At 41.2% G+C, this 10,063-nt stretch overlaps 1 pseudogene; it reads left to right on the top strand.

Annotated features, from left to right (window-relative positions):
• The first annotated feature begins 2,247 nt into the window (after positions 1-2,247).
• On the top strand, positions 2,248-4,291 carry LOC102866720 (annotated as a pseudogene).
• The last annotated feature ends 5,772 nt before the right edge of the window (positions 4,292-10,063 follow it).

Below are 10,063 nucleotides of genomic sequence, written 5' to 3'. Positions count from 1 at the left end.
CTGTTGTTGCTGATTGCTATCGAGTCAAGCATGACTCACAGTGACCCTATGAACAAAAGACTGGAAAGCCTTTATTTAACTATCATCATTTTTCCAAGTTCATAGAGTTTCCAGAGGCATGCGGTTTAGGAAGAAGATGACACTCCTGCTTCCAAACTTGAATAAATCTGGGAGGTCCACCAAACATTGCTCACGATAAGAAGCTATTATGGTGTTTGGCACACCTATGGCACAGTTGTTCCATTATGGCATTTGAAACTCAAATGGCAGAAGATTCAGTGTCCCAGCAAACCCAGATTACCCCAACACAGCAAAATGACTGGAGTGCTATATGACTTAGAAGAATGTTCCTCCAAAATATAATCACAAGGGATTAAAATATAATCCCTCTGGCCCAACTTTTAAATAGAAGGGCCCTCCAGGAGGTCTTGTTGACTATAAACAAAAGGCTTAAATAAAAACAACCAAACAATCCACAAAGATCCTCAACCAAAACAAGAGCACAGTCTTACAGAGTCCAACCACTTCATCCAACTCCAAAACGGAGACAAGGGCTTTGGCATTGTATGTTGTTGTTAAGTGCCATCTAGTACCAACCCTATAAACAAAAGAAATATTGTCCTTCCTCTAAGTTCATAGAGTTTCCACAGGCATGTTTAGGAAGTGGATACCACTCCTTCTTCCAAGCCTGTCTTAATCAGTGAGCTTTACCAAAGATTGTCAACCATGTTTAACCATTATGGCATTATGGCACACCATTCAGTATCATAGCAATCCAAAATTACCTCAATACAGAGAAAGGACAAAACGGTGCTGTACCACTTAGGAGAATGTTCATTTCAAAGACAATTAAAACTAGTCAAAGACCTCAGTCCTTCACCCTGGGCTGTCATTGACTCCAAGAGACTTCAGGCCAACCAAACACTCCAGAGCCAGTCCCCAGCCAACAAAGAGAAAAAACCTCTCACCCCGTCAAGACCATGTGAGTTTTCAAAGACCCCAGGCCCATTCCCTGGGCTCTCATTTGGTGCGTAGATAGCTATTATTGTTATATCCTCTGTTCCATTGACATTTAAGCATTATGTAGTGACCTTCCCTGTCCTTTGTGATATTTTTTGCATTGAAATATATTTTATCAGAGATTAATATTGCAACTCCTGCTTTTTTCTGGTTTTTAGTCTTTCTTTATCTTCACTTTTCAATTGTGTCTCTTGTAGGCAGAATTGATGAGTTTTGGGTTTTTAGCCAATCTACTACTCTTTTTCTCTTCAGTGGTGCATTTAAACCATTCACATTCAGTGTGATTAGGTTAGTGTGAAAGGCAAGGTTTCATTACTATCACTTTGTTAAATTATTTTCGGTGTTGTTTTTGGTAACTTTGGTCCATCCTACTTTCTTTGGCAACTCTGTAAGAAAGATGTCTCTTAGTGTTTCTTGCAATGCTGGTCTTGTTTTTACAAACTCCCATTGCTTCTGCTTTCCTGAGAATATCTTGATCTTGCCTTCATATTTGATGGACAGTTTTTTGGGTATCATATTCTTGGTTGACACTTGTGTTTTTTGAGTGTTCGATATATGTCATTCTACAGTCTTACATGGTTACTGCTTAAAAATTGGCCCTAATTTGTTCTCCCTTATAGGTTACTCTTTGTTTCTCTCTCGCTGCTTTCAGAATTATTTTTCTTTGATTCTGGAAAATTTGACTATGATATTCTTGGTGTTTTTCTTTTGGGGTCTATGCTGTAAGGTACTTGCTCAGCTTCTTGAATATATATTCTTCATTTTGCCTGGAAAGTTTTCTTCCACACCTTTATTTCTATTCTTCCACACCTTTCTTTGTGTTTTTACTTACTTTTTCCTGTTCTGGGATTCCTATTATGAACACTTTATTCCTCTTGATGGTGTCCCATATTATTCTTAGGCTTTCTTTTTTTCCACCCCTTTTGATTCTGCTTTCTGTTTCAGCAAATCAGTGGTGACAATTCTATGTTCTGTTTCGCTGGTTCTGTGTTTCATCTCTTCAACTCTGTTCATGTGTCTCTCCAACATGTTGACAGCATCTAAACATTGGTCCTCATATTTTGGATTGTGATTTATTGTTTTTCCAGAGTCTCTAATACCTCGTTTGTTTTATCTGCTTTGTTTTGGATTTTTTTTTTTTAAGTTTCTCTTGGTTTTTGCTGCAATGTCTTGTAATTATTCAAGTTTGTCTTTCACCCATTGAAAATTTTCAATCAGGCTGACAAGATGGCGGCTGGCGGGGCTGTTGCTGCAGCGCCGGAGTGCCGGCTGCTGCCCTACGCGCTGCAAAAATGGAGCTCCTTCTCGTCCACCTACCTTCCCAAGAACATTTTAGTGGATAAGCCAAAGGACCAGTCATCAAGATGGTCTTCAGAAAGCAACTATCCTCCTCAGTACTTGGTTTTGAAGCTTGAAAGACCTGCTATCGTCCAGAACATCACATTTGGAAAATACGAGAAAACACATGTCTGCAATTTGAAGAAATTGAAAGTCTTTGGTGGAATGAATGAAGAAAATATGACGGAGCTATTGTCTAGTGGCTTAAAGAATGATTATAACAAAGAGACATTTACCTTGAAGCATAAAATTGATGAGCCTTTGCCTCAAACACTTTCGACAGCACAACTACACAGAGGCCTTTGAATCCCTGCAGAAGAAAACCAAGATTGCTCTGGAACATCCTATGTTAACAGATCTGCACGACAAACTGGTTTTGAAAGGAGATTTTGATGCTTGTGAGGAATTGATTGAAAAAGCTGTAAATTATGGCTTGTTCAATCAGTATATCAGTCAACAGGAATATAAGCCACGATGGCGTCAAATCATTCCAAAAAGCACCAAAGGTGATGGAGAAGATAACCGACCGGGAATGCGAGGCGGCCATCAGATGGTTATCGATGTTCAAACAGAGACTGTTTATTTGTTTGGTGGCTGGGATGGAACCCAAGATCTTGCTGACTTCTGGGCGTACAGCGTGAAGGAGAACCAGTGGACATGTATCTCCCGAGACACTGAAAAAGAGAATGGTCCTAGTGCCAGATCCTGTCATAAGATGTGCATTGACATTCAGCGAAGGCAGATCTACACGTTGGAACGTTATTTGGATTCCTCTGCGAGGAACAGCAAATCTCTGAAAAGTGACTTCTATCAATATGACATTGACACAAACACATGGTTGCTACTAAGTGAGGACACTGCTGCTGATGGAGGGCCAAAGCTGGTGTTTGATCATCAGATGTGTATGGACTCAGAAAAGCATATGATCTATACCTTTGGGGGTAGAATTTTTACATGTAATGGCAGTGTGCATGACAGCAGAGCCAGTGAACCCCAGTTCAGTGGGTTGTTTGCTTTCAACTGTCACTGTCAAACCTGGAAACTTCTTCTAGAAGACTCCTGTAATGCTGGGCCAGAAGACATCCAGTCTCGAATAGGACACTGCATGCTGTTCCACTCCAAAAATCATTGCTTGTATGTGTTTGGTGGACAGCGGTCGAAGACTTACTTGAATGACTTCTTCAGTTACGATGTGGACTCTGATCATGTAGACATAATATCAGATGGCACTAAGAAAGACTCTGGGATGGTTCCAATGACAGGCTTCACACAAAGAGCAACCATTGATCCAGAACTGAATGAGATACATGTCTTATCTGGACTCAGCAAAGACAAGCAAAAGAGGGAAGAAAATGTCAGAAACTCATTTTGGATTTATGATATTGTGAGGAATAGTTGGTCCTGAGTGTACAAGAATGACCAAGCTGCGAAGGAAAATCTGAGTAAAAGTCTTCAGGAGGAGGAGCCATGTCCCAGATTTGCGCACCAGCTTGTTTATGATGAGTTACACAAGGTTCATTATTTATTTGGTGGAAATCAGGGAAAATCCTGTTCTCCAAAGATGAGATTAGATGACTTCTGGTCACTGAAGTTGTGTAGACCATCAAAAGATTACCTACTGAGGCATTGCAAATACCTCATAAGAAAACACAGGTTTGAAGTAAAGGCTCAAATTGATCCTCTTAGTGCTCTGAAATACTTACAGAACGACCTTTATATAACTGTGGATCATTCAGATCCAGAAGAGACAAAAGAGTTTCAGCTCCTAGCTTCAGCTCTGTTCAAATCTGGTTCAGATTTTACAGCACTAGGCTTCTCCGATGTGGATCACACCTATGCTCAAAGAACTCAGCTCTTTGACACCTTAGTAAATTTCTTTTCTGACAGCATGACCCCTCCGAAAGGCAACCTGGTAGACCTCATCACACTGTAACTGAAGGGTCCCTGGACACAGAAATAGGGATCTGCTTTCAGTGTTTTGGATTTCAACTCTCTGGACTGACCACTCTGCTGCAGCGACTGTGGACGGCACCAGAGTCCTGAAGGGTCTTGACCACCAAGTTTATGTCTCCTCTGCCACGCCTGCCTCGTCCCTATTCTCCTCACCCTACTCCACAAATTAGGCTAATAAAGTGAAATTGGTATACTTTCCAAGAAAAAAAAAAAAGAAAATTTTCAATCATTGCTTTTTAAATTCTGTGTCAGAAAGTTCCATCAGACTCTCTGGCTTCAGGAAATCCATTGATACTCTGTCACCTTTTGGGGGTGACATCTTGCTTTGGGCTAATGTATGGTCTGAGGTAGCCAGCTTCCTATGTGACATTACTGTGGTAGAGTTTTTGTGCCTGGGGCAATAGCAGGCTCTTGGTCTGACATCACTGCTCCAGAGGAGGGTGAGACAGCTACCCTGCCTGAGTTTCTCTCTGAACTTTTGACTCAGGAAAGACTTTCTTTAGTTTGAGAGAGATAAGGCCTGTGAATTAGAAACCTCCTTTGTTAGACAACTACTGCAGCTGGGCCAGTCCAAGGTCCTTGGGGTTAAAAACAGCTCAAGCTTTGAGAGGGGACAGGAAATGAAATGGGTTCACCTGTGATGTTACTGTCTTTGGCACAGTTCAGAGGGGTGGCTGTGGCTCATCCTCCAGTTGTTGGGGCTGGGGCATCGAGGCTGTGGGGTCAGGTCCTCCAGCCAGTGGGGGCTGGACTTCCAGGCTGTAGGGCTGAGACTTACAAGTGGTGGGTGGAATGTCCAAGCAGCAGGGCTGGGACTTCCAGGTAGAGGGCTGGAGCCAGGTTTCCAGATGGTGGACGTGAGTGTCCAGGCAGCAGGGTAAGTTCCTTCAGGCAGCAGGTTCAGGGGGTTCATGTGGCATGGATGGGGGGCTCCAGTCAGGGGGTGGCCTCCAGGCAGTGGTGCCACAGTCTAATGCTCCTGGCAAGAGGCCAGTAAGGACATACTAAGAAATTTTCAAGGTAGGTACTTAATTAACTGACCAGATATGTGCTGTAGAAGTGACACCTAAAATTTCATTCTACTTAGCATCTCAACATAAAGAAAACAAAGATCCTCATCATTAGTCCAATAGACAGTATCATATTATATGGAAAAAGAATTGAAGTTGTTGAAGATTTAATCTTACTTGAATCCACACTTAACATTCTCGGCACCAGCAGTAAGGAGATCAAAAGATGAGTTGCATTAGGAAAATCTGCTGTTAAGAATTTCACCAGTGTTCTAAGGAGCATTGATGTCAGTTTAAAGACTAAGATTGATGATCCATGCCACTGTTTTCTCAATTGCCTGCTATGCACTCGAAAGCTGGGCAGCAAATAAGGATAACAGAAGAAGAATCCATACCTTTGACTTGTGCTAGAGAGGAGTATTGAATATACCATGAACTGCCAAGAGAACAAATGGGTCTGACCTGGAAATGGTAAAACCCGTGTATTCCTTGGAGTCAAGAATTTTGAAGTTCCATCTCACATATTTTTTTATGTCACCAGTAAGGACCAGTCCTTGGAAAAGGACATCATGCTTAGAAGGGTAGAAGTTCAGTACAGGAGAGGAAGACATTGGATAAGATTAGACTGACACAGTAACTGTGGTAATGGGGCCTGGTGTATCTGAGTTGCTGAGATGAACTCAGGATGGGCCAAGGCTCAGAGCCAATGTTCATAGTCAACTTGACAGCTTATAACAGCAACAATCACCGTCTCAGTAATTGGAAAATGTACTATTTAAACTACACATTTGGTTTTATTAATATAAGTTGCTATTTCTATCATCAATTTTGAGCCATTTCTAAGAACTTTTTACCTACTGAAGCCTGTTTGGAAACCATGGACTATCAGTTGAAAGCATAAACAAAGAGTTATTAAATATTACTTCAGTGTCTATCAATATGAATCTTGATTACATTTGCATTAGCAGAGTTACCATAATCATCTCCTGACTCTTGCTTTTAATGGGAAGAATAAAAGCAAAACCACCACATGATTGCTTAAGAGTTAAATTAGAAAACCTTCTCAGACGATCTTAAGTGAAATTATTAAGCAATATTAGGTCTGTTTATGATGGTGAAATTTTGACTATGATGACCTATTTTGGGCAAGTTATCAGGAAGGATCAGTTCCTTGAGAAAGATACCAAGGTTGGTAAAGGAGAGCCAGTGGAAAAAAATAAAACCTTCAACCAGATGGGTTGACACAGTGGCTACAATAATTAGCTCATATATCATAATGATTGTAAGGATGGCATAGGACTGAGCAGTGTTACATTGTGTTGTACATAAGGTAACTATGATTAGGAACCAACTAAATGACAATTAACAACAACTATACTGGAAAGAATATACTGAGTCACTCTATCAAAAGGAACTGGCAGACACAGAAGAATTTAATGAAATCACATATGAGCAAGAGCCTATGGTGATGAAGGAAGAAGTTTAAGCTGCTTTGAAGGAAATAGCAAGATATAAGGCCCCAGGAATAGATGGTATACCAGTTGACATATTTTAGCTAACAGATGCTGGATGTGCTCGACAAGTTGTGCCAAGAAATCTGGAGAACAACCACTTAGCCAACTGACTGGAAGAGATCTATATTTGTTCCCATTCCAAAGAAGGGTGACCCAACTGAGTGCGGAAACTATAGAACGATATCACTGATTTCACATGCAAGCAAGATTCTACTGAAGATTATCCAAAAACGACTGGAACAGCACATCAGCAGAGAACTGCCAAAAGTCCAGGCTGGGTTTAGAAGGGGTCGTGGTACTAGGGATATTGTTGCTGATGTTAGATGGATCTTAGCTGAAAGCAGGGAATACCAGAAGAATGTCTATCTGTGTTTCATTGATTATGCGAAGGCGTTTGACTGTGTGGATCATAACAAGCTGTGGCTGACTCTGAGAAGAATGGGAAACCCAGAGCAGATGATCGTTCTTATGCGAAACCTATACTTGGACCAAGGGGCAGTCATCAAGACAGAGCAAGGAAACACCATGGTTCAAAATTGGGAAAGACGTACGCCAGGGATGTGTCCTATCTCCACACCTTTTCACCCTGTATGCAGAGCAGATTATCTGAGAGGCTGGGCTCTATGAGGAGAATTGTGGCATCAGGATTGGTGGAAGATCCATTAATAATCCGCGTTATGCAGATGACAAAATCCTGCTTGCTGAAACTGAGGAGGACCTGAAATGCTTGCTGCAGAGGGTCAAGGACTGCAGCCTTCAGTATGGATTGAAGCTCAATGTCAAGGAGACAAAGATTCTCACTACTGGACCAATTGACAGCGTCAAGATGGATGGTGAAGAGATTAAGATCGTTAACAACTTTCGTCTGCTTGGCTCCATGGTCAACACTCTTGGCACCAGTAGCCAGGAAATAAAAAAACGCATTGCAATGGGTAAGTCTGCTGTTAGGGACCTCTCCAGGGTACTGAAGAGCAATGATGTCACTCTGGAGACTAAGGTGTGTCTGATACAGGCTATGGTCTTTGCAATCACTTGTTATGCATCAGAGAGTTGGACAATGACTAAGGAGGATAGAAGGAGAATTGATGCCTTTGATCTGTGGTGCTGGAGAAGAGTATTGAATGTACTATGGACTGCCAAGAAAACAAATTCATCCTGGAGAGGGTTAAATCAGGCTGCTCCTTGGAGGCAAGGATTCTGGGGCTTCGTCTGACATACTTTGGACATATTGCAAGGAGGGAGAGGACCTTTGAGAGGGACATCATGCTTGGGAGGGTGGAGGGATGGCACAGAAGAGGAAGACCCTCTATGAAGTGGATTGATTCAGTGACTGGGGTAATCATGTTGGGTGTGTCAGAGGCAGTGAGATTGGCACAGGATCGAGCAGGGTTTAGGGCTGTTGTACATAAGGTTGCTGTGAGTCGCAAGTGACTTGACGGCACATAACAACAACAACAACATCCTTCTTCCTGGTTCCCAACTTTTGCTTTCCAGTCATCAATTATTATTCATGCATCTCGGTTACATGTTTAATTGATTTCTGACTACAACAGTTGATAGAAATCATGTATTTCCTCCTTTTTGGCTCTGGTTGTTGGTGCATAAATTTGAATGATAGTTATATTAACAGATCTTCCTGTATGCATATGGTTATTATCCTGTCACTTACAACATTGTATTTCAAGATAAATCTAGAAATGACCTTTTAAACTATGGAAGTGACCCCATTTTTTTCCTCACCTTTTTATCTCTATCATAGTGGATCATATATGATTGATTCAAAATGTTCCATTGTCAATCCATCTCATTTCTCTAATACCTAATGTCAATATCTATGCTTTCCATTTCTTTCTTTACAATGTTTAGTTTTCCTGCGGTCATGCTTCTCACATTCCACATACCAATCATTAATTTTTTCTTACTACTGTTCCTTCTTTTTTGTGTTTCTAAATTTGAGGGCTCAGCCTCAGTTGTCATATCTGTTAGTTTTCTCTAAGTGTGCTCTGTTGTACCTAGGGTTTTCAAAGCCCTGTTACATATTGGAAATGGATGGCCAGTCCTTTCTCCTAGTCTGTCTAATTTGGATGCTTAGTTTTAGAGCAATATCTGACAGACAAGCATTTCACTGAGCAGATGAGAGACACTTCCCTTCCAGAAATAACCAATACATTTACTGTCCTCCCACCAAAGCACATGTGTCTTGTCTCTTCCTTTTCTCTGCTACGTCCCTATTCCTTGCTTTCCTGGCTACCTGGTCAAACCCTCCCTTCTCCAGCCACCTCTTAATAGCTTAGTCCACAAGTCACTTCTGTGATGTCTTGCACCACATATTGTTACTGGTCTTTCACGCTGTTGTCTATCTCTTGCTTAGGAGGATTTAAGACCAAATCCCATGTGCCAACTTTAGGGAAAAATTTTTTTACAGCTTGAGGCTGTACTGAGGGAAGATCTTGGCCACAGAGCTCTGCTGTTTTGTGACTTAGTGTTTCTGTTTACATTACTGACAAAATGTGATAATTTCCAAGGTCCAGACATGTCTCTTATAGATCTGATATGGTGGTGGTGTTTATTTGCCATGAGGACCTATGGACTGAGGGCCTGACAGTTTTGAGACGGGAATGCCAGGGACTTCCAGGAAAATCAGTGTTACCTGATTGATTAAGAAGATTAGGGAGGTCTCCCAGCCTGTCCTGTGCAATTCTATAGAACATGGGAATTATTTTGAATAGGAGAAATTCACATCCTCCTTATAGGACCCAGTGTATTTGGAAGGCAGCTGAATTGTAACTGTCTGTCCTCCAGCGGTGGTCACTGTTTCAGTGACATTGAAAGAAGTCATATTCATATTTTACCTTGAGAGATGTTTTGAGGATGGAGGAGTTTATTTATACACATTTTGGCAATTTTGTTTTAGAACATCCTGTTTGCCTAACATTATTCCCTTGGATGAGTCTGACCTCTCTGCCACAAAAACCTCATCTGAGATTTCAAATTCAGTAATAGTAGTACCAGAGAAAATCTAACCAAAGAAACTCTCCAGTTTGAGGGAAAATATATTCAGAGATATTCCCTGCAGTTTTTCTGAGAATGGTGTTTTCAGGACGTGCTGGCACTCTCTAGTGCTTAGATACTTTCACAGTAAGTACGAGTTTTTCCCTTGTTTTCAGTGTAAAAATCTAGCTTTGTTTTTGTTTGATTTTGGCCCTAAATACCTGTTTTTACATTATA

This window comes from Elephantulus edwardii, unplaced genomic scaffold (assembly GCF_000299155.1).
Source record: "Elephantulus edwardii isolate Elephantulus edwardi_28Jun2011 unplaced genomic scaffold, EleEdw1.0 scaffold00051, whole genome shotgun sequence".
Taxonomy (NCBI): Eukaryota; Metazoa; Chordata; class Mammalia; order Macroscelidea; family Macroscelididae; genus Elephantulus; species Elephantulus edwardii.
This window is presented reverse-complemented; position numbering and strand designations above follow the sequence as displayed.